General features: G+C 43.7%; 42 non-coding genes across 42 annotated transcripts; 21 read left to right on the forward strand and 21 right to left on the reverse strand.

The window, feature by feature from the left end:
• Positions 1 to 223: 223 nt before the first annotated feature.
• Positions 224 to 295, reverse strand: Trnaq-cug (transfer RNA glutamine (anticodon CUG)). The gene has a single exon. It is a non-coding gene; the product is annotated as a tRNA-Gln (tRNA).
• Positions 296 to 542: 247 nt separating this feature from the next.
• Trnay-gua (transfer RNA tyrosine (anticodon GUA)) lies at positions 543 to 631 on the forward strand. Its single transcript is given in 2 exon segments — positions 543 to 579; positions 596 to 631. It is a non-coding gene; the product is annotated as a tRNA-Tyr (tRNA).
• A 358-nt stretch (positions 632 to 989) lies between these two features.
• Positions 990 to 1,061, reverse strand: Trnaq-cug (transfer RNA glutamine (anticodon CUG)). Its single transcript has one exon. It is a non-coding gene; the product is annotated as a tRNA-Gln (tRNA).
• A 247-nt stretch (positions 1,062 to 1,308) lies between these two features.
• On the forward strand, positions 1,309 to 1,397 carry Trnay-gua (transfer RNA tyrosine (anticodon GUA)). Its single transcript is given in 2 exon segments — positions 1,309 to 1,345; positions 1,362 to 1,397. It is a non-coding gene; the product is annotated as a tRNA-Tyr (tRNA).
• A 357-nt stretch (positions 1,398 to 1,754) lies between these two features.
• Positions 1,755 to 1,826, reverse strand: Trnaq-cug (transfer RNA glutamine (anticodon CUG)). The gene has a single exon. It is a non-coding gene; the product is annotated as a tRNA-Gln (tRNA).
• A 247-nt stretch (positions 1,827 to 2,073) lies between these two features.
• Trnay-gua (transfer RNA tyrosine (anticodon GUA)) lies at positions 2,074 to 2,162 on the forward strand. The gene is given in 2 exon segments: positions 2,074 to 2,110; positions 2,127 to 2,162. It is a non-coding gene; the product is annotated as a tRNA-Tyr (tRNA).
• A 358-nt stretch (positions 2,163 to 2,520) lies between these two features.
• Positions 2,521 to 2,592, reverse strand: Trnaq-cug (transfer RNA glutamine (anticodon CUG)). The gene has a single exon. It is a non-coding gene; the product is annotated as a tRNA-Gln (tRNA).
• A 247-nt stretch (positions 2,593 to 2,839) lies between these two features.
• Trnay-gua (transfer RNA tyrosine (anticodon GUA)) lies at positions 2,840 to 2,928 on the forward strand. The gene is given in 2 exon segments: positions 2,840 to 2,876; positions 2,893 to 2,928. It is a non-coding gene; the product is annotated as a tRNA-Tyr (tRNA).
• A 358-nt stretch (positions 2,929 to 3,286) lies between these two features.
• Positions 3,287 to 3,358, reverse strand: Trnaq-cug (transfer RNA glutamine (anticodon CUG)). Its single transcript has one exon. It is a non-coding gene; the product is annotated as a tRNA-Gln (tRNA).
• A 247-nt stretch (positions 3,359 to 3,605) lies between these two features.
• Trnay-gua (transfer RNA tyrosine (anticodon GUA)) lies at positions 3,606 to 3,694 on the forward strand. The gene is given in 2 exon segments: positions 3,606 to 3,642; positions 3,659 to 3,694. It is a non-coding gene; the product is annotated as a tRNA-Tyr (tRNA).
• Positions 3,695 to 4,052: 358 nt separating this feature from the next.
• On the reverse strand, positions 4,053 to 4,124 carry Trnaq-cug (transfer RNA glutamine (anticodon CUG)). The gene has a single exon. It is a non-coding gene; the product is annotated as a tRNA-Gln (tRNA).
• A 247-nt stretch (positions 4,125 to 4,371) lies between these two features.
• On the forward strand, positions 4,372 to 4,460 carry Trnay-gua (transfer RNA tyrosine (anticodon GUA)). Its single transcript is given in 2 exon segments — positions 4,372 to 4,408; positions 4,425 to 4,460. It is a non-coding gene; the product is annotated as a tRNA-Tyr (tRNA).
• A 358-nt stretch (positions 4,461 to 4,818) lies between these two features.
• On the reverse strand, positions 4,819 to 4,890 carry Trnaq-cug (transfer RNA glutamine (anticodon CUG)). Its single transcript has one exon. It is a non-coding gene; the product is annotated as a tRNA-Gln (tRNA).
• A 247-nt stretch (positions 4,891 to 5,137) lies between these two features.
• Positions 5,138 to 5,226, forward strand: Trnay-gua (transfer RNA tyrosine (anticodon GUA)). Its single transcript is given in 2 exon segments — positions 5,138 to 5,174; positions 5,191 to 5,226. It is a non-coding gene; the product is annotated as a tRNA-Tyr (tRNA).
• A 358-nt stretch (positions 5,227 to 5,584) lies between these two features.
• On the reverse strand, positions 5,585 to 5,656 carry Trnaq-cug (transfer RNA glutamine (anticodon CUG)). Its single transcript has one exon. It is a non-coding gene; the product is annotated as a tRNA-Gln (tRNA).
• A 247-nt stretch (positions 5,657 to 5,903) lies between these two features.
• Positions 5,904 to 5,992, forward strand: Trnay-gua (transfer RNA tyrosine (anticodon GUA)). Its single transcript is given in 2 exon segments — positions 5,904 to 5,940; positions 5,957 to 5,992. It is a non-coding gene; the product is annotated as a tRNA-Tyr (tRNA).
• A 358-nt stretch (positions 5,993 to 6,350) lies between these two features.
• Positions 6,351 to 6,422, reverse strand: Trnaq-cug (transfer RNA glutamine (anticodon CUG)). The gene has a single exon. It is a non-coding gene; the product is annotated as a tRNA-Gln (tRNA).
• Positions 6,423 to 6,669: 247 nt separating this feature from the next.
• Trnay-gua (transfer RNA tyrosine (anticodon GUA)) lies at positions 6,670 to 6,758 on the forward strand. The gene is given in 2 exon segments: positions 6,670 to 6,706; positions 6,723 to 6,758. It is a non-coding gene; the product is annotated as a tRNA-Tyr (tRNA).
• A 358-nt stretch (positions 6,759 to 7,116) lies between these two features.
• Trnaq-cug (transfer RNA glutamine (anticodon CUG)) lies at positions 7,117 to 7,188 on the reverse strand. The gene has a single exon. It is a non-coding gene; the product is annotated as a tRNA-Gln (tRNA).
• Positions 7,189 to 7,435: 247 nt separating this feature from the next.
• On the forward strand, positions 7,436 to 7,524 carry Trnay-gua (transfer RNA tyrosine (anticodon GUA)). Its single transcript is given in 2 exon segments — positions 7,436 to 7,472; positions 7,489 to 7,524. It is a non-coding gene; the product is annotated as a tRNA-Tyr (tRNA).
• Positions 7,525 to 7,882: 358 nt separating this feature from the next.
• Positions 7,883 to 7,954, reverse strand: Trnaq-cug (transfer RNA glutamine (anticodon CUG)). The gene has a single exon. It is a non-coding gene; the product is annotated as a tRNA-Gln (tRNA).
• Positions 7,955 to 8,201: 247 nt separating this feature from the next.
• Trnay-gua (transfer RNA tyrosine (anticodon GUA)) lies at positions 8,202 to 8,290 on the forward strand. Its single transcript is given in 2 exon segments — positions 8,202 to 8,238; positions 8,255 to 8,290. It is a non-coding gene; the product is annotated as a tRNA-Tyr (tRNA).
• Positions 8,291 to 8,648: 358 nt separating this feature from the next.
• Trnaq-cug (transfer RNA glutamine (anticodon CUG)) lies at positions 8,649 to 8,720 on the reverse strand. The gene has a single exon. It is a non-coding gene; the product is annotated as a tRNA-Gln (tRNA).
• A 247-nt stretch (positions 8,721 to 8,967) lies between these two features.
• Positions 8,968 to 9,056, forward strand: Trnay-gua (transfer RNA tyrosine (anticodon GUA)). Its single transcript is given in 2 exon segments — positions 8,968 to 9,004; positions 9,021 to 9,056. It is a non-coding gene; the product is annotated as a tRNA-Tyr (tRNA).
• A 358-nt stretch (positions 9,057 to 9,414) lies between these two features.
• On the reverse strand, positions 9,415 to 9,486 carry Trnaq-cug (transfer RNA glutamine (anticodon CUG)). Its single transcript has one exon. It is a non-coding gene; the product is annotated as a tRNA-Gln (tRNA).
• A 247-nt stretch (positions 9,487 to 9,733) lies between these two features.
• Trnay-gua (transfer RNA tyrosine (anticodon GUA)) lies at positions 9,734 to 9,822 on the forward strand. Its single transcript is given in 2 exon segments — positions 9,734 to 9,770; positions 9,787 to 9,822. It is a non-coding gene; the product is annotated as a tRNA-Tyr (tRNA).
• Positions 9,823 to 10,180: 358 nt separating this feature from the next.
• Trnaq-cug (transfer RNA glutamine (anticodon CUG)) lies at positions 10,181 to 10,252 on the reverse strand. The gene has a single exon. It is a non-coding gene; the product is annotated as a tRNA-Gln (tRNA).
• Positions 10,253 to 10,499: 247 nt separating this feature from the next.
• On the forward strand, positions 10,500 to 10,588 carry Trnay-gua (transfer RNA tyrosine (anticodon GUA)). Its single transcript is given in 2 exon segments — positions 10,500 to 10,536; positions 10,553 to 10,588. It is a non-coding gene; the product is annotated as a tRNA-Tyr (tRNA).
• A 358-nt stretch (positions 10,589 to 10,946) lies between these two features.
• On the reverse strand, positions 10,947 to 11,018 carry Trnaq-cug (transfer RNA glutamine (anticodon CUG)). The gene has a single exon. It is a non-coding gene; the product is annotated as a tRNA-Gln (tRNA).
• A 247-nt stretch (positions 11,019 to 11,265) lies between these two features.
• Trnay-gua (transfer RNA tyrosine (anticodon GUA)) lies at positions 11,266 to 11,354 on the forward strand. Its single transcript is given in 2 exon segments — positions 11,266 to 11,302; positions 11,319 to 11,354. It is a non-coding gene; the product is annotated as a tRNA-Tyr (tRNA).
• A 358-nt stretch (positions 11,355 to 11,712) lies between these two features.
• Trnaq-cug (transfer RNA glutamine (anticodon CUG)) lies at positions 11,713 to 11,784 on the reverse strand. The gene has a single exon. It is a non-coding gene; the product is annotated as a tRNA-Gln (tRNA).
• A 247-nt stretch (positions 11,785 to 12,031) lies between these two features.
• Positions 12,032 to 12,120, forward strand: Trnay-gua (transfer RNA tyrosine (anticodon GUA)). Its single transcript is given in 2 exon segments — positions 12,032 to 12,068; positions 12,085 to 12,120. It is a non-coding gene; the product is annotated as a tRNA-Tyr (tRNA).
• Positions 12,121 to 12,478: 358 nt separating this feature from the next.
• Positions 12,479 to 12,550, reverse strand: Trnaq-cug (transfer RNA glutamine (anticodon CUG)). The gene has a single exon. It is a non-coding gene; the product is annotated as a tRNA-Gln (tRNA).
• Positions 12,551 to 12,797: 247 nt separating this feature from the next.
• Positions 12,798 to 12,886, forward strand: Trnay-gua (transfer RNA tyrosine (anticodon GUA)). The gene is given in 2 exon segments: positions 12,798 to 12,834; positions 12,851 to 12,886. It is a non-coding gene; the product is annotated as a tRNA-Tyr (tRNA).
• A 358-nt stretch (positions 12,887 to 13,244) lies between these two features.
• On the reverse strand, positions 13,245 to 13,316 carry Trnaq-cug (transfer RNA glutamine (anticodon CUG)). The gene has a single exon. It is a non-coding gene; the product is annotated as a tRNA-Gln (tRNA).
• Positions 13,317 to 13,563: 247 nt separating this feature from the next.
• Trnay-gua (transfer RNA tyrosine (anticodon GUA)) lies at positions 13,564 to 13,652 on the forward strand. Its single transcript is given in 2 exon segments — positions 13,564 to 13,600; positions 13,617 to 13,652. It is a non-coding gene; the product is annotated as a tRNA-Tyr (tRNA).
• Positions 13,653 to 14,010: 358 nt separating this feature from the next.
• On the reverse strand, positions 14,011 to 14,082 carry Trnaq-cug (transfer RNA glutamine (anticodon CUG)). Its single transcript has one exon. It is a non-coding gene; the product is annotated as a tRNA-Gln (tRNA).
• A 247-nt stretch (positions 14,083 to 14,329) lies between these two features.
• Positions 14,330 to 14,418, forward strand: Trnay-gua (transfer RNA tyrosine (anticodon GUA)). Its single transcript is given in 2 exon segments — positions 14,330 to 14,366; positions 14,383 to 14,418. It is a non-coding gene; the product is annotated as a tRNA-Tyr (tRNA).
• A 358-nt stretch (positions 14,419 to 14,776) lies between these two features.
• On the reverse strand, positions 14,777 to 14,848 carry Trnaq-cug (transfer RNA glutamine (anticodon CUG)). Its single transcript has one exon. It is a non-coding gene; the product is annotated as a tRNA-Gln (tRNA).
• A 247-nt stretch (positions 14,849 to 15,095) lies between these two features.
• On the forward strand, positions 15,096 to 15,184 carry Trnay-gua (transfer RNA tyrosine (anticodon GUA)). Its single transcript is given in 2 exon segments — positions 15,096 to 15,132; positions 15,149 to 15,184. It is a non-coding gene; the product is annotated as a tRNA-Tyr (tRNA).
• Positions 15,185 to 15,542: 358 nt separating this feature from the next.
• On the reverse strand, positions 15,543 to 15,614 carry Trnaq-cug (transfer RNA glutamine (anticodon CUG)). Its single transcript has one exon. It is a non-coding gene; the product is annotated as a tRNA-Gln (tRNA).
• Positions 15,615 to 15,861: 247 nt separating this feature from the next.
• On the forward strand, positions 15,862 to 15,950 carry Trnay-gua (transfer RNA tyrosine (anticodon GUA)). Its single transcript is given in 2 exon segments — positions 15,862 to 15,898; positions 15,915 to 15,950. It is a non-coding gene; the product is annotated as a tRNA-Tyr (tRNA).
• Positions 15,951 to 16,042: the final 92 nt, after the last annotated feature.

Here is a 16,042-nt window from a genome sequence, read left to right on the forward strand (position 1 = left end):
TTAGCCTCCGTAGGATAATGATAATTCTTCGAATTATCTTAAAATTGCTTGCTCTTACAGGCATTACTCGTTTAATGTGCTATATAGGTCACATAGTCGCACAATATTCAGCCGTTTCATAGACGTCTCGTTATTTACACAAACGTAGGAACTAAATCCCTGAGCCTATCGCTGCTACTTCTTCGGCGAGAAATGCTTATTACAGAAAATTTAGACTAAACGAAGGTTCCACCGAGATTCGAACTCGGATCGCTGGATTCAGAGTCCAGAGTGCTAACCGTTACACCATGGAACCAGACAGAAGCATGGGACTCGTAAATACACTTAGCAGTGCTCTGACATGCTTCAGACACTTCCTACTTGCATTTTTTAACCTAATTGATACGATCGGGCATTATAAAACTTAATCTGGGCAATGTTTGCAGTTGCAGCCGATGGCTGCATTTCTGTGCGTCTATATGGCCGCGCTGAGTAGCTGTGTGTGGAAACGAAAGACAGGGACGGAGCTAAAGCAATCAGTACGAATAAGAAAGTAAGCAGAGCCTCTGGTAGCTCAGTTGGTAGAGCGGTGGACTGTAGTGGAGGATTCACAGTTATCCATAGGTCGCTGGTTCAAATCCGGCCCAGAGGACTGTTTTTCTAATCTCACGAGCAAAGAGGCTCCAGAGCATGCCCACTCGGTCAGAACCTCCCTATGTTTTAAACCTATTTTAAAGGAAATTCATTTGCTCAGCTTGTAATAGCTAGTTGATAATCATGGGATTCTTAGCCTCCGTAGGATAATGATAATTCTTCGAATTATCTTAAAATTGCTTGCTCTTACAGGCATTACTCGTTTAATGTGCTATATAGGTCACATAGTCGCACCAATATTCAGCCGTTTCATAGACGTCTCGTTATTTACACAAACGTAGGAACTAAATCCCTGAGCCTATCGCTGCTACTTCTTCGGCGAGAAATGCTTATTACAGAAAATTTAGACTAAACGAAGGTTCCACCGAGATTCGAACTCGGATCGCTGGATTCAGAGTCCAGAGTGCTAACCGTTACACCATGGAACCAGACAGAAGCATGGGACTCGTAAATACACTTAGCAGTGCTCTGACATGCTTCAGACACTTCCTACTTGCATTTTTTAACCTAATTGATACGATCGGGCATTATAAAACTTAATCTGGGCAATGTTTGCAGTTGCAGCCGATGGCTGCATTTCTGTGCGTCTATATGGCCGCGCTGAGTAGCTGTGTGTGGAAACGAAAGACAGGGACGGAGCTAAAGCAATCAGTACGAATAAGAAAGTAAGCAGAGCCTCTGGTAGCTCAGTTGGTAGAGCGGTGGACTGTAGTGGAGGATTGACAGTTATCCATAGGTCGCTGGTTCAAATCCGGCCCAGAGGACTGTTTTTCTAATCTCACGAGCAAAGAGGCTCCAGAGCATGCCCACTCGGTCAGAACCTCCCTATGTTTTAAACCTATTTAAAGGAAATTCATTTGCTCAGCTTGTAATAGCTAGTTGATAATCATGGGATTCTTAGCCTCCGTAGGATAATGATAATTCTTCGAATTATCTTAAAATTGCTTGCTCTTACAGGCATTACTCGTTTAATGTGCTATATAGGTCACATAGTCGCACCAATATTCAGCCGTTTCATAGACGTCTCGTTATTTACACAAACGTAGGAACTAAATCCCTGAGCCTATCGCTGCTACTTCTTCGGCGAGAAATGCTTATTACAGAAAATTTAGACTAAACGAAGGTTCCACCGAGATTCGAACTCGGATCGCTGGATTCAGAGTCCAGAGTGCTAACCGTTACACCATGGAACCAGACAGAAGCATGGGACTCGTAAATACACTTAGCAGTGCTCTGACATGCTTCAGACACTTCCTACTTGCATTTTTTAACCTAATTGATACGATCGGGCATTATAAAACTTAATCTGGGCAATGTTTGCAGTTGCAGCCGATGGCTGCATTTCTGTGCGTCTATATGGCCGCGCTGAGTAGCTGTGTGTGGAAACGAAAGACAGGGACGGAGCTAAAGCAATCAGTACGAATAAGAAAGTAAGCAGAGCCTCTGGTAGCTCAGTTGGTAGAGCGGTGGACTGTAGTGGAGGATTCACAGTTATCCATAGGTCGCTGGTTCAAATCCGGCCCAGAGGACTGTTTTTCTAATCTCACGAGCAAAGAGGCTCCAGAGCATGCCCACTCGGTCAGAACCTCCCTATGTTTTAAACCTATTTTAAAGGAAATTCATTTGCTCAGCTTGTAATAGCTAGTTGATAATCATGGGATTCTTAGCCTCCGTAGGATAATGATAATTCTTCGAATTATCTTAAAATTGCTTGCTCTTACAGGCATTACTCGTTTAATGTGCTATATAGGTCACATAGTCGCACCAATATTCAGCCGTTTCATAGACGTCTCGTTATTTACACAAACGTAGGAACTAAATCCCTGAGCCTATCGCTGCTACTTCTTCGGCGAGAAATGCTTATTACAGAAAATTTAGACTAAACGAAGGTTCCACCGAGATTCGAACTCGGATCGCTGGATTCAGAGTCCAGAGTGCTAACCGTTACACCATGGAACCAGACAGAAGCATGGGACTCGTAAATACACTTAGCAGTGCTCTGACATGCTTCAGACACTTCCTACTTGCATTTTTTAACCTAATTGATACGATCGGGCATTATAAAACTTAATCTGGGCAATGTTTGCAGTTGCAGCCGATGGCTGCATTTCTGTGCGTCTATATGGCCGCGCTGAGTAGCTGTGTGTGGAAACGAAAGACAGGGACGGAGCTAAAGCAATCAGTACGAATAAGAAAGTAAGCAGAGCCTCTGGTAGCTCAGTTGGTAGAGCGGTGGACTGTAGTGGAGGATTCACAGTTATCCATAGGTCGCTGGTTCAAATCCGGCCCAGAGGACTGTTTTTCTAATCTCACGAGCAAAGAGGCTCCAGAGCATGCCCACTCGGTCAGAACCTCCCTATGTTTTAAACCTATTTTAAAGGAAATTCATTTGCTCAGCTTGTAATAGCTAGTTGATAATCATGGGATTCTTAGCCTCCGTAGGATAATGATAATTCTTCGAATTATCTTAAAATTGCTTGCTCTTACAGGCATTACTCGTTTAATGTGCTATATAGGTCACATAGTCGCACCAATATTCAGCCGTTTCATAGACGTCTCGTTATTTACACAAACGTAGGAACTAAATCCCTGAGCCTATCGCTGCTACTTCTTCGGCGAGAAATGCTTATTACAGAAAATTTAGACTAAACGAAGGTTCCACCGAGATTCGAACTCGGATCGCTGGATTCAGAGTCCAGAGTGCTAACCGTTACACCATGGAACCAGACAGAAGCATGGGACTCGTAAATACACTTAGCAGTGCTCTGACATGCTTCAGACACTTCCTACTTGCATTTTTTAACCTAATTGATACGATCGGGCATTATAAAACTTAATCTGGGCAATGTTTGCAGTTGCAGCCGATGGCTGCATTTCTGTGCGTCTATATGGCCGCGCTGAGTAGCTGTGTGTGGAAACGAAAGACAGGGACGGAGCTAAAGCAATCAGTACGAATAAGAAAGTAAGCAGAGCCTCTGGTAGCTCAGTTGGTAGAGCGGTGGACTGTAGTGGAGGATTCACAGTTATCCATAGGTCGCTGGTTCAAATCCGGCCCAGAGGACTGTTTTTCTAATCTCACGAGCAAAGAGGCTCCAGAGCATGCCCACTCGGTCAGAACCTCCCTATGTTTTAAACCTATTTTAAAGGAAATTCATTTGCTCAGCTTGTAATAGCTAGTTGATAATCATGGGATTCTTAGCCTCCGTAGGATAATGATAATTCTTCGAATTATCTTAAAATTGCTTGCTCTTACAGGCATTACTCGTTTAATGTGCTATATAGGTCACATAGTCGCACCAATATTCAGCCGTTTCATAGACGTCTCGTTATTTACACAAACGTAGGAACTAAATCCCTGAGCCTATCGCTGCTACTTCTTCGGCGAGAAATGCTTATTACAGAAAATTTAGACTAAACGAAGGTTCCACCGAGATTCGAACTCGGATCGCTGGATTCAGAGTCCAGAGTGCTAACCGTTACACCATGGAACCAGACAGAAGCATGGGACTCGTAAATACACTTAGCAGTGCTCTGACATGCTTCAGACACTTCCTACTTGCATTTTTTAACCTAATTGATACGATCGGGCATTATAAAACTTAATCTGGGCAATGTTTGCAGTTGCAGCCGATGGCTGCATTTCTGTGCGTCTATATGGCCGCGCTGAGTAGCTGTGTGTGGAAACGAAAGACAGGGACGGAGCTAAAGCAATCAGTACGAATAAGAAAGTAAGCAGAGCCTCTGGTAGCTCAGTTGGTAGAGCGGTGGACTGTAGTGGAGGATTCACAGTTATCCATAGGTCGCTGGTTCAAATCCGGCCCAGAGGACTGTTTTTCTAATCTCACGAGCAAAGAGGCTCCAGAGCATGCCCACTCGGTCAGAACCTCCCTATGTTTTAAACCTATTTTAAAGGAAATTCATTTGCTCAGCTTGTAATAGCTAGTTGATAATCATGGGATTCTTAGCCTCCGTAGGATAATGATAATTCTTCGAATTATCTTAAAATTGCTTGCTCTTACAGGCATTACTCGTTTAATGTGCTATATAGGTCACATAGTCGCACCAATATTCAGCCGTTTCATAGACGTCTCGTTATTTACACAAACGTAGGAACTAAATCCCTGAGCCTATCGCTGCTACTTCTTCGGCGAGAAATGCTTATTACAGAAAATTTAGACTAAACGAAGGTTCCACCGAGATTCGAACTCGGATCGCTGGATTCAGAGTCCAGAGTGCTAACCGTTACACCATGGAACCAGACAGAAGCATGGGACTCGTAAATACACTTAGCAGTGCTCTGACATGCTTCAGACACTTCCTACTTGCATTTTTTAACCTAATTGATACGATCGGGCATTATAAAACTTAATCTGGGCAATGTTTGCAGTTGCAGCCGATGGCTGCATTTCTGTGCGTCTATATGGCCGCGCTGAGTAGCTGTGTGTGGAAACGAAAGACAGGGACGGAGCTAAAGCAATCAGTACGAATAAGAAAGTAAGCAGAGCCTCTGGTAGCTCAGTTGGTAGAGCGGTGGACTGTAGTGGAGGATTCACAGTTATCCATAGGTCGCTGGTTCAAATCCGGCCCAGAGGACTGTTTTTCTAATCTCACGAGCAAAGAGGCTCCAGAGCATGCCCACTCGGTCAGAACCTCCCTATGTTTTAAACCTATTTTAAAGGAAATTCATTTGCTCAGCTTGTAATAGCTAGTTGATAATCATGGGATTCTTAGCCTCCGTAGGATAATGATAATTCTTCGAATTATCTTAAAATTGCTTGCTCTTACAGGCATTACTCGTTTAATGTGCTATATAGGTCACATAGTCGCACCAATATTCAGCCGTTTCATAGACGTCTCGTTATTTACACAAACGTAGGAACTAAATCCCTGAGCCTATCGCTGCTACTTCTTCGGCGAGAAATGCTTATTACAGAAAATTTAGACTAAACGAAGGTTCCACCGAGATTCGAACTCGGATCGCTGGATTCAGAGTCCAGAGTGCTAACCGTTACACCATGGAACCAGACAGAAGCATGGGACTCGTAAATACACTTAGCAGTGCTCTGACATGCTTCAGACACTTCCTACTTGCATTTTTTAACCTAATTGATACGATCGGGCATTATAAAACTTAATCTGGGCAATGTTTGCAGTTGCAGCCGATGGCTGCATTTCTGTGCGTCTATATGGCCGCGCTGAGTAGCTGTGTGTGGAAACGAAAGACAGGGACGGAGCTAAAGCAATCAGTACGAATAAGAAAGTAAGCAGAGCCTCTGGTAGCTCAGTTGGTAGAGCGGTGGACTGTAGTGGAGGATTCACAGTTATCCATAGGTCGCTGGTTCAAATCCGGCCCAGAGGACTGTTTTTCTAATCTCACGAGCAAAGAGGCTCCAGAGCATGCCCACTCGGTCAGAACCTCCCTATGTTTTAAACCTATTTTAAAGGAAATTCATTTGCTCAGCTTGTAATAGCTAGTTGATAATCATGGGATTCTTAGCCTCCGTAGGATAATGATAATTCTTCGAATTATCTTAAAATTGCTTGCTCTTACAGGCATTACTCGTTTAATGTGCTATATAGGTCACATAGTCGCACCAATATTCAGCCGTTTCATAGACGTCTCGTTATTTACACAAACGTAGGAACTAAATCCCTGAGCCTATCGCTGCTACTTCTTCGGCGAGAAATGCTTATTACAGAAAATTTAGACTAAACGAAGGTTCCACCGAGATTCGAACTCGGATCGCTGGATTCAGAGTCCAGAGTGCTAACCGTTACACCATGGAACCAGACAGAAGCATGGGACTCGTAAATACACTTAGCAGTGCTCTGACATGCTTCAGACACTTCCTACTTGCATTTTTTAACCTAATTGATACGATCGGGCATTATAAAACTTAATCTGGGCAATGTTTGCAGTTGCAGCCGATGGCTGCATTTCTGTGCGTCTATATGGCCGCGCTGAGTAGCTGTGTGTGGAAACGAAAGACAGGGACGGAGCTAAAGCAATCAGTACGAATAAGAAAGTAAGCAGAGCCTCTGGTAGCTCAGTTGGTAGAGCGGTGGACTGTAGTGGAGGATTCACAGTTATCCATAGGTCGCTGGTTCAAATCCGGCCCAGAGGACTGTTTTTCTAATCTCACGAGCAAAGAGGCTCCAGAGCATGCCCACTCGGTCAGAACCTCCCTATGTTTTAAACCTATTTTAAAGGAAATTCATTTGCTCAGCTTGTAATAGCTAGTTGATAATCATGGGATTCTTAGCCTCCGTAGGATAATGATAATTCTTCGAATTATCTTAAAATTGCTTGCTCTTACAGGCATTACTCGTTTAATGTGCTATATAGGTCACATAGTCGCACCAATATTCAGCCGTTTCATAGACGTCTCGTTATTTACACAAACGTAGGAACTAAATCCCTGAGCCTATCGCTGCTACTTCTTCGGCGAGAAATGCTTATTACAGAAAATTTAGACTAAACGAAGGTTCCACCGAGATTCGAACTCGGATCGCTGGATTCAGAGTCCAGAGTGCTAACCGTTACACCATGGAACCAGACAGAAGCATGGGACTCGTAAATACACTTAGCAGTGCTCTGACATGCTTCAGACACTTCCTACTTGCATTTTTTAACCTAATTGATACGATCGGGCATTATAAAACTTAATCTGGGCAATGTTTGCAGTTGCAGCCGATGGCTGCATTTCTGTGCATCTATATGGCCGCGCTGAGTAGCTGTGTGTGGAAACGAAAGACAGGGACGGAGCTAAAGCAATCAGTACGAATAAGAAAGTAAGCAGAGCCTCTGGTAGCTCAGTTGGTAGAGCGGTGGACTGTAGTGGAGGATTCACAGTTATCCATAGGTCGCTGGTTCAAATCCGGCCCAGAGGACTGTTTTTCTAATCTCACGAGCAAAGAGGCTCCAGAGCATGCCCACTCGGTCAGAACCTCCCTATGTTTTAAACCTATTTTAAAGGAAATTCATTTGCTCAGCTTGTAATAGCTAGTTGATAATCATGGGATTCTTAGCCTCCGTAGGATAATGATAATTCTTCGAATTATCTTAAAATTGCTTGCTCTTACAGGCATTACTCGTTTAATGTGCTATATAGGTCACATAGTCGCACCAATATTCAGCCGTTTCATAGACGTCTCGTTATTTACACAAACGTAGGAACTAAATCCCTGAGCCTATCGCTGCTACTTCTTCGGCGAGAAATGCTTATTACAGAAAATTTAGACTAAACGAAGGTTCCACCGAGATTCGAACTCGGATCGCTGGATTCAGAGTCCAGAGTGCTAACCGTTACACCATGGAACCAGACAGAAGCATGGGACTCGTAAATACACTTAGCAGTGCTCTGACATGCTTCAGACACTTCCTACTTGCATTTTTTAACCTAATTGATACGATCGGGCATTATAAAACTTAATCTGGGCAATGTTTGCAGTTGCAGCCGATGGCTGCATTTCTGTGCGTCTATATGGCCGCGCTGAGTAGCTGTGTGTGGAAACGAAAGACAGGGACGGAGCTAAAGCAATCAGTACGAATAAGAAAGTAAGCAGAGCCTCTGGTAGCTCAGTTGGTAGAGCGGTGGACTGTAGTGGAGGATTCACAGTTATCCATAGGTCGCTGGTTCAAATCCGGCCCAGAGGACTGTTTTTCTAATCTCACGAGCAAAGAGGCTCCAGAGCATGCCCACTCGGTCAGAACCTCCCTATGTTTTAAACCTATTTTAAAGGAAATTCATTTGCTCAGCTTGTAATAGCTAGTTGATAATCATGGGATTCTTAGCCTCCGTAGGATAATGATAATTCTTCGAATTATCTTAAAATTGCTTGCTCTTACAGGCATTACTCGTTTAATGTGCTATATAGGTCACATAGTCGCACCAATATTCAGCCGTTTCATAGACGTCTCGTTATTTACACAAACGTAGGAACTAAATCCCTGAGCCTATCGCTGCTACTTCTTCGGCGAGAAATGCTTATTACAGAAAATTTAGACTAAACGAAGGTTCCACCGAGATTCGAACTCGGATCGCTGGATTCAGAGTCCAGAGTGCTAACCGTTACACCATGGAACCAGACAGAAGCATGGGACTCGTAAATACACTTAGCAGTGCTCTGACATGCTTCAGACACTTCCTACTTGCATTTTTTAACCTAATTGATACGATCGGGCATTATAAAACTTAATCTGGGCAATGTTTGCAGTTGCAGCCGATGGCTGCATTTCTGTGCGTCTATATGGCCGCGCTGAGTAGCTGTGTGTGGAAACGAAAGACAGGGACGGAGCTAAAGCAATCAGTACGAATAAGAAAGTAAGCAGAGCCTCTGGTAGCTCAGTTGGTAGAGCGGTGGACTGTAGTGGAGGATTCACAGTTATCCATAGGTCGCTGGTTCAAATCCGGCCCAGAGGACTGTTTTTCTAATCTCACGAGCAAAGAGGCTCCAGAGCATGCCCACTCGGTCAGAACCTCCCTATGTTTTAAACCTATTTTAAAGGAAATTCATTTGCTCAGCTTGTAATAGCTAGTTGATAATCATGGGATTCTTAGCCTCCGTAGGATAATGATAATTCTTCGAATTATCTTAAAATTGCTTGCTCTTACAGGCATTACTCGTTTAATGTGCTATATAGGTCACATAGTCGCACCAATATTCAGCCGTTTCATAGACCTCTCGTTATTTACACAAACGTAGGAACTAAATCCCTGAGCCTATCGCTGCTACTTCTTCGGCGAGAAATGCTTATTACAGAAAATTTAGACTAAACGAAGGTTCCACCGAGATTCGAACTCGGATCGCTGGATTCAGAGTCCAGAGTGCTAACCGTTACACCATGGAACCAGACAGAAGCATGGGACTCGTAAATACACTTAGCAGTGCTCTGACATGCTTCAGACACTTCCTACTTGCATTTTTTAACCTAATTGATACGATCGGGCATTATAAAACTTAATCTGGGCAATGTTTGCAGTTGCAGCCGATGGCTGCATTTCTGTGCGTCTATATGGCCGCGCTGAGTAGCTGTGTGTGGAAACGAAAGACAGGGACGGAGCTAAAGCAATCAGTACGAATAAGAAAGTAAGCAGAGCCTCTGGTAGCTCAGTTGGTAGAGCGGTGGACTGTAGTGGAGGATTCACAGTTATCCATAGGTCGCTGGTTCAAATCCGGCCCAGAGGACTGTTTTTCTAATCTCACGAGCAAAGAGGCTCCAGAGCATGCCCACTCGGTCAGAACCTCCCTATGTTTTAAACCTATTTTAAAGGAAATTCATTTGCTCAGCTTGTAATAGCTAGTTGATAATCATGGGATTCTTAGCCTCCGTAGGATAATGATAATTCTTCGAATTATCTTAAAATTGCTTGCTCTTACAGGCATTACTCGTTTAATGTGCTATATAGGTCACATAGTCGCACCAATATTCAGCCGTTTCATAGACGTCTCGTTATTTACACAAACGTAGGAACTAAATCCCTGAGCCTATCGCTGCTACTTCTTCGGCGAGAAATGCTTATTACAGAAAATTTAGACTAAACGAAGGTTCCACCGAGATTCGAACTCGGATCGCTGGATTCAGAGTCCAGAGTGCTAACCGTTACACCATGGAACCAGACAGAAGCATGGGACTCGTAAATACACTTAGCAGTGCTCTGACATGCTTCAGACACTTCCTACTTGCATTTTTTAACCTAATTGATACGATCGGGCATTATAAAACTTAATCTGGGCAATGTTTGCAGTTGCAGCCGATGGCTGCATTTCTGTGCGTCTATATGGCCGCGCTGAGTAGCTGTGTGTGGAAACGAAAGACAGGGACGGAGCTAAAGCAATCAGTACGAATAAGAAAGTAAGCAGAGCCTCTGGTAGCTCAGTTGGTAGAGCGGTGGACTGTAGTGGAGGATTCACAGTTATCCATAGGTCGCTGGTTCAAATCCGGCCCAGAGGACTGTTTTTCTAATCTCACGAGCAAAGAGGCTCCAGAGCATGCCCACTCGGTCAGAACCTCCCTATGTTTTAAACCTATTTTAAAGGAAATTCATTTGCTCAGCTTGTAATAGCTAGTTGATAATCATGGGATTCTTAGCCTCCGTAGGATAATGATAATTCTTCGAATTATCTTAAAATTGCTTGCTCTTACAGGCATTACTCGTTTAATGTGCTATATAGGTCACATAGTCGCACCAATATTCAGCCGTTTCATAGACGTCTCGTTATTTACACAAACGTAGGAACTAAATCCCTGAGCCTATCGCTGCTACTTCTTCGGCGAGAAATGCTTATTACAGAAAATTTAGACTAAACGAAGGTTCCACCGAGATTCGAACTCGGATCGCTGGATTCAGAGTCCAGAGTGCTAACCGTTACACCATGGAACCAGACAGAAGCATGGGACTCGTAAATACACTTAGCAGTGCTCTGACATGCTTCAGACACTTCCTACTTGCATTTTTTAACCTAATTGATACGATCGGGCATTATAAAACTTAATCTGGGCAATGTTTGCAGTTGCAGCCGATGGCTGCATTTCTGTGCGTCTATATGGCCGCGCTGAGTAGCTGTGTGTGGAAACGAAAGACAGGGACGGAGCTAAAGCAATCAGTACGAATAAGAAAGTAAGCAGAGCCTCTGGTAGCTCAGTTGGTAGAGCGGTGGACTGTAGTGGAGGATTCACAGTTATCCATAGGTCGCTGGTTCAAATCCGGCCCAGAGGACTGTTTTTCTAATCTCACGAGCAAAGAGGCTCCAGAGCATGCCCACTCGGTCAGAACCTCCCTATGTTTTAAACCTATTTTAAAGGAAATTCATTTGCTCAGCTTGTAATAGCTAGTTGATAATCATGGGATTCTTAGCCTCCGTAGGATAATGATAATTCTTCGAATTATCTTAAAATTGCTTGCTCTTACAGGCATTACTCGTTTAATGTGCTATATAGGTCACATAGTCGCACCAATATTCAGCCGTTTCATAGACGTCTCGTTATTTACACAAACGTAGGAACTAAATCCCTGAGCCTATCGCTGCTACTTCTTCGGCGAGAAATGCTTATTACAGAAAATTTAGACTAAACGAAGGTTCCACCGAGATTCGATCTCGGATCGCTGGATTCAGAGTCCAGAGTGCTAACCGTTACACCATGGAACCAGACAGAAGCATGGGACTCGTAAATACACTTAGCAGTGCTCTGACATGCTTCAGACACTTCCTACTTGCATTTTTTAACCTAATTGATACGATCGGGCATTATAAAACTTAATCTGGGCAATGTTTGCAGTTGCAGCCGATGGCTGCATTTCTGTGCGTCTATATGGCCGCGCTGAGTAGCTGTGTGTGGAAACGAAAGACAGGGACGGAGCTAAAGCAATCAGTACGAATAAGAAAGTAAGCAGAGCCTCTGGTAGCTCAGTTGGTAGAGCGGTGGACTGTAGTGGAGGATTCACAGTTATCCATAGGTCGCTGGTTCAAATCCGGCCCAGAGGACTGTTTTTCTAATCTCACGAGCAAAGAGGCTCCAGAGCATGCCCACTCGGTCAGAACCTCCCTATGTTTTAAACCTATTTTAAAGGAAATTCATTTGCTCAGCTTGTAATAGCTAGTTGATAATCATGGGATTCTTAGCCTCCGTAGGATAATGATAATTCTTCGAATTATCTTAAAATTGCTTGCTCTTACAGGCATTACTCGTTTAATGTGCTATATAGGTCACATAGTCGCACCAATATTCAGCCGTTTCATAGACGTCTCGTTATTTACACAAACGTAGGAACTAAATCCCTGAGCCTATCGCTGCTACTTCTTCGGCGAGAAATGCTTATTACAGAAAATTTAGACTAAAAGAAGGTTCCACCGAGATTCGAACTCGGATCGCTGGATTCAGAGTCCAGAGTGCTAACCGTTACACCATGGAACCAGACAGAAGCATGGGACTCGTAAATACACTTAGCAGTGCTCTGACATGCTTCAGACACTTCCTACTTGCATTTTTTAACCTAATTGATACGATCGGGCATTATAAAACTTAATCTGGGCAATGTTTGCAGTTGCAGCCGATGGCTGCATTTCTGTGCGTCTATATGGCCGCGCTGAGTAGCTGTGTGTGGAAACGAAAGACAGGGACGGAGCTAAAGCAATCAGTACGAATAAGAAAGTAAGCAGAGCCTCTGGTAGCTCAGTTGGTAGAGCGGTGGACTGTAGTGGAGGATTGACAGTTATCCATAGGTCGCTGGTTCAAATCCGGCCCAGAGGACTGTTTTTCTAATCTCACGAGCAAAGATGCTCCAGAGCATGCCCACTCGGTCAGAACCTCCCTATGTTTTAAACCTATTTTAAAGGAAATTCATTTGCTCAGCTTGTAATAGCTAGTTGATAATCATGGGATTCTTAGCCTCCGTAGGATAATGATAATTCTTCGAATTATCTTAAAATTGCTTGCTCTTACAGGCATTACTCGTTTAATGTGCTATATAGGTCACATAGTCGCACCAATATTCAGCCGTTTCATAGACGTCTCGTTATTTACACAATCGTAGGAACTAAATCCCTGAGCCTATCGCTGCTACTTCTTCGGCGAGAAATGCTTATTACAGAAAATTTAGACTAAACGAAGGTTCCACCGAGATTCGAACTCGGATCGCTGGATTCAGAGTCCAGAGTGCTAACCGTTACACCATGGAACCAGACAGAAGCATGGGACTCGTAAATACACTTAGCAGTGCTCTGACATGCTTCAGACACTTCCTACTTGCATTTTTTAACCTAATTGATACGATCGGGCATTATAAAACTTAATCTGGGCAATGTTTGCAGTTGCAGCCGATGGCTGCATTTCTGTGCGTCTATATGGCCGCGCTGAGTAGCTGTGTGTGGAAACGAAAGACAGGGACGGAGCTAAAGCAATCAGTACGAATAAGAAAGTAAGCAGAGCCTCTGGTAGCTCAGTTGGTAGAGCGGTGGACTGTAGTGGAGGATTCACAGTTATCCATAGGTCGCTGGTTCAAATCCGGCCCAGAGGACTGTTCTTCTAATCTCACGAGCAAAGAGGCTCCAGAGCATGCCCACTCGGTCAGAACCTCCCTATGTTTTAAACCTATTTTAAAGGAAATTCATTTGCTCAGCTTGTAATAGCTAGTTGATAATCATGGGATTCTTAGCCTCCGTAGGATAATGATAATTCTTCGAATTATCTTAAAATTGCTTGCTCTTACAGGCATTACTCGTTTAATGTGCTATATAGGTCACATAGTCGCACCAATATTCAGCCGTTTCATAGACGTCTCGTTATTTACACAAACGTAGGAACTAAATCCCTGAGCCTATCGCTGCTACTTCTTCGGCGAGAAATGCTTATTACAGAAAATTTAGACTAAACGAAGGTTCCACCGAGATTCGAACTCGGATCGCTGGATTCAGAGTCCAGAGTGCTAACCGTTACACCATGGAACCAGACAGAAGCATGGGACTCGTAAATACACTTAGCAGTGCTCTGACATGCTTCAGACACTTCCTACTTGCATTTTTTAACCTAATTGATACGATCGGGCATTATAAAACTTAATCTGGGCAATGTTTGCAGTTGCAGCCGATGGCTGCATTTCTGTGCGTCTATATGGCCGCGCTGAGTAGCTGTGTGTGGAAACGAAAGACAGGGACGGAGCTAAAGCAATCAGTACGAATAAGAAAGTAAGCAGAGCCTCTGGTAGCTCAGTTGGTAGAGCGGTGGACTGTAGTGGAGGATTCACAGTTATCCATAGGTCGCTGGTTCAAATCCGGCCCAGAGGACTGTTTTTCTAATCTCACGAGCAAAGAGGCTCCAGAGCATGCCCACTCGGTCAGAACCTCCCTATGTTTTAAACCTATTTTAAAGGAAATTCATTTGCTCAGCTTGTAATAGCTAGTTGATAATCATGGGATTCTTAGCCTCCGTAGGATAATGATAATTCTTCGAATTATCTTAAAATTGCTTGCTCTTACAGGCATTACTCGTTTAATGTGCTATATAGGTCACATAGTCGCACCAATATTCAGCCGTTTCATAGACGTCTCGTTATTTACACAAACGTAGGAACTAAATCCCTGAGCCTATCGCTGCTACTTCTTCGGCGAGAAATGCTTATTACAGAAAATTTAGACTAAACGAAGGTTCCACCGAGATTCGAACTCGGATCGCTGGATTCAGAGTCCAGAGTGCTAACCGTTACACCATGGAACCAGACAGAAGCATGGGACTCGTAAATACACTTAGCAGTGCTCTGACATGCTTCAGACACTTCCTACTTGCATTTTTTAACCTAATTGATACGATCGGGCATTATAAAACTTAATCTGGGCAATGTTTGCAGTTGCAGCCGATGGCTGCATTTCTGTGCGTCTATATGGCCGCGCTGAGTAGCTGTGTGTGGAAACGAAAGACAGGGACGGAGCTAAAGCAATCAGTACGAATAAGAAAGTAAGCAGAGCCTCTGGTAGCTCAGTTGGTAGAGCGGTGGACTGTAGTGGAGGATTGACAGTTATCCATAGGTCGCTGGTTCAAATCCGGCCCAGAGGACTGTTTTTCTAATCTCACGAGCAAAGAGGCTCCAGAGCATGCCCACTCGGTCAGAACCTCCCTATGTTTTAAACCTATTTTAAAGGAAATTCATTTGCTCAGCTTGTAATAGCTAGTTGATAATCATGGGATTCTTAGCCTCCGTAGGATAATGATAATTCTTCGAATTATCTTAAAATTGCTTGCTCTTACAGGCATTACTCGTTTAATGTGCTATATAGGTCACATAGTCGCACCAATATTCAGCCGTTTCATAGACGTCTCGTTATTTACACAAACGTAGGAACTAAATCCCTGAGCCTATCGCTGCTACTTCTTCGGCGAGAAATGCTTATTACAGAAAATTTAGACTAAACGAAGGTTCCACCGAGATTCGAACTCGGATCGCTGGATTCAGAGTCCAGAGTGCTAACCGTTACACCATGGAACCAGACAGAAGCATGGGACTCGTAAATACACTTAGCAGTGCTCTGACATGCTTCAGACACTTCCTACTTGCATTTTTTAACCTAATTGATACGATCGGGCATTATAAAACTTAATCTGGGCAATGTTTGCAGTTGCAGCCGATGGCTGCATTTCTGTGCGTCTATATGGCCGCGCTGAGTAGCTGTGTGTGGAAACGAAAGACAGGGACGGAGCTAAAGCAATCAGTACGAATAAGAAAGTAAGCAGAGCCTCTGGTAGCTCAGTTGGTAGAGCGGTGGACTGTAGTGGAGGATTCACAGTTATCCATAGGTCGCTGGTTCAAATCCGGCCCAGAGGACTGTTTTTCTAATCTCACGAGCAAAGAGGCTCCAGAGCATGCCCACTCGGTCAGAACCTCCCTATGTTTTAAACCTATTTTAAAGGAAATTC

Source organism: Schistocerca cancellata, chromosome 2 (assembly GCF_023864275.1).
Source record: "Schistocerca cancellata isolate TAMUIC-IGC-003103 chromosome 2, iqSchCanc2.1, whole genome shotgun sequence".
NCBI classification, from domain to species: domain Eukaryota; kingdom Metazoa; phylum Arthropoda; class Insecta; order Orthoptera; family Acrididae; genus Schistocerca; species Schistocerca cancellata.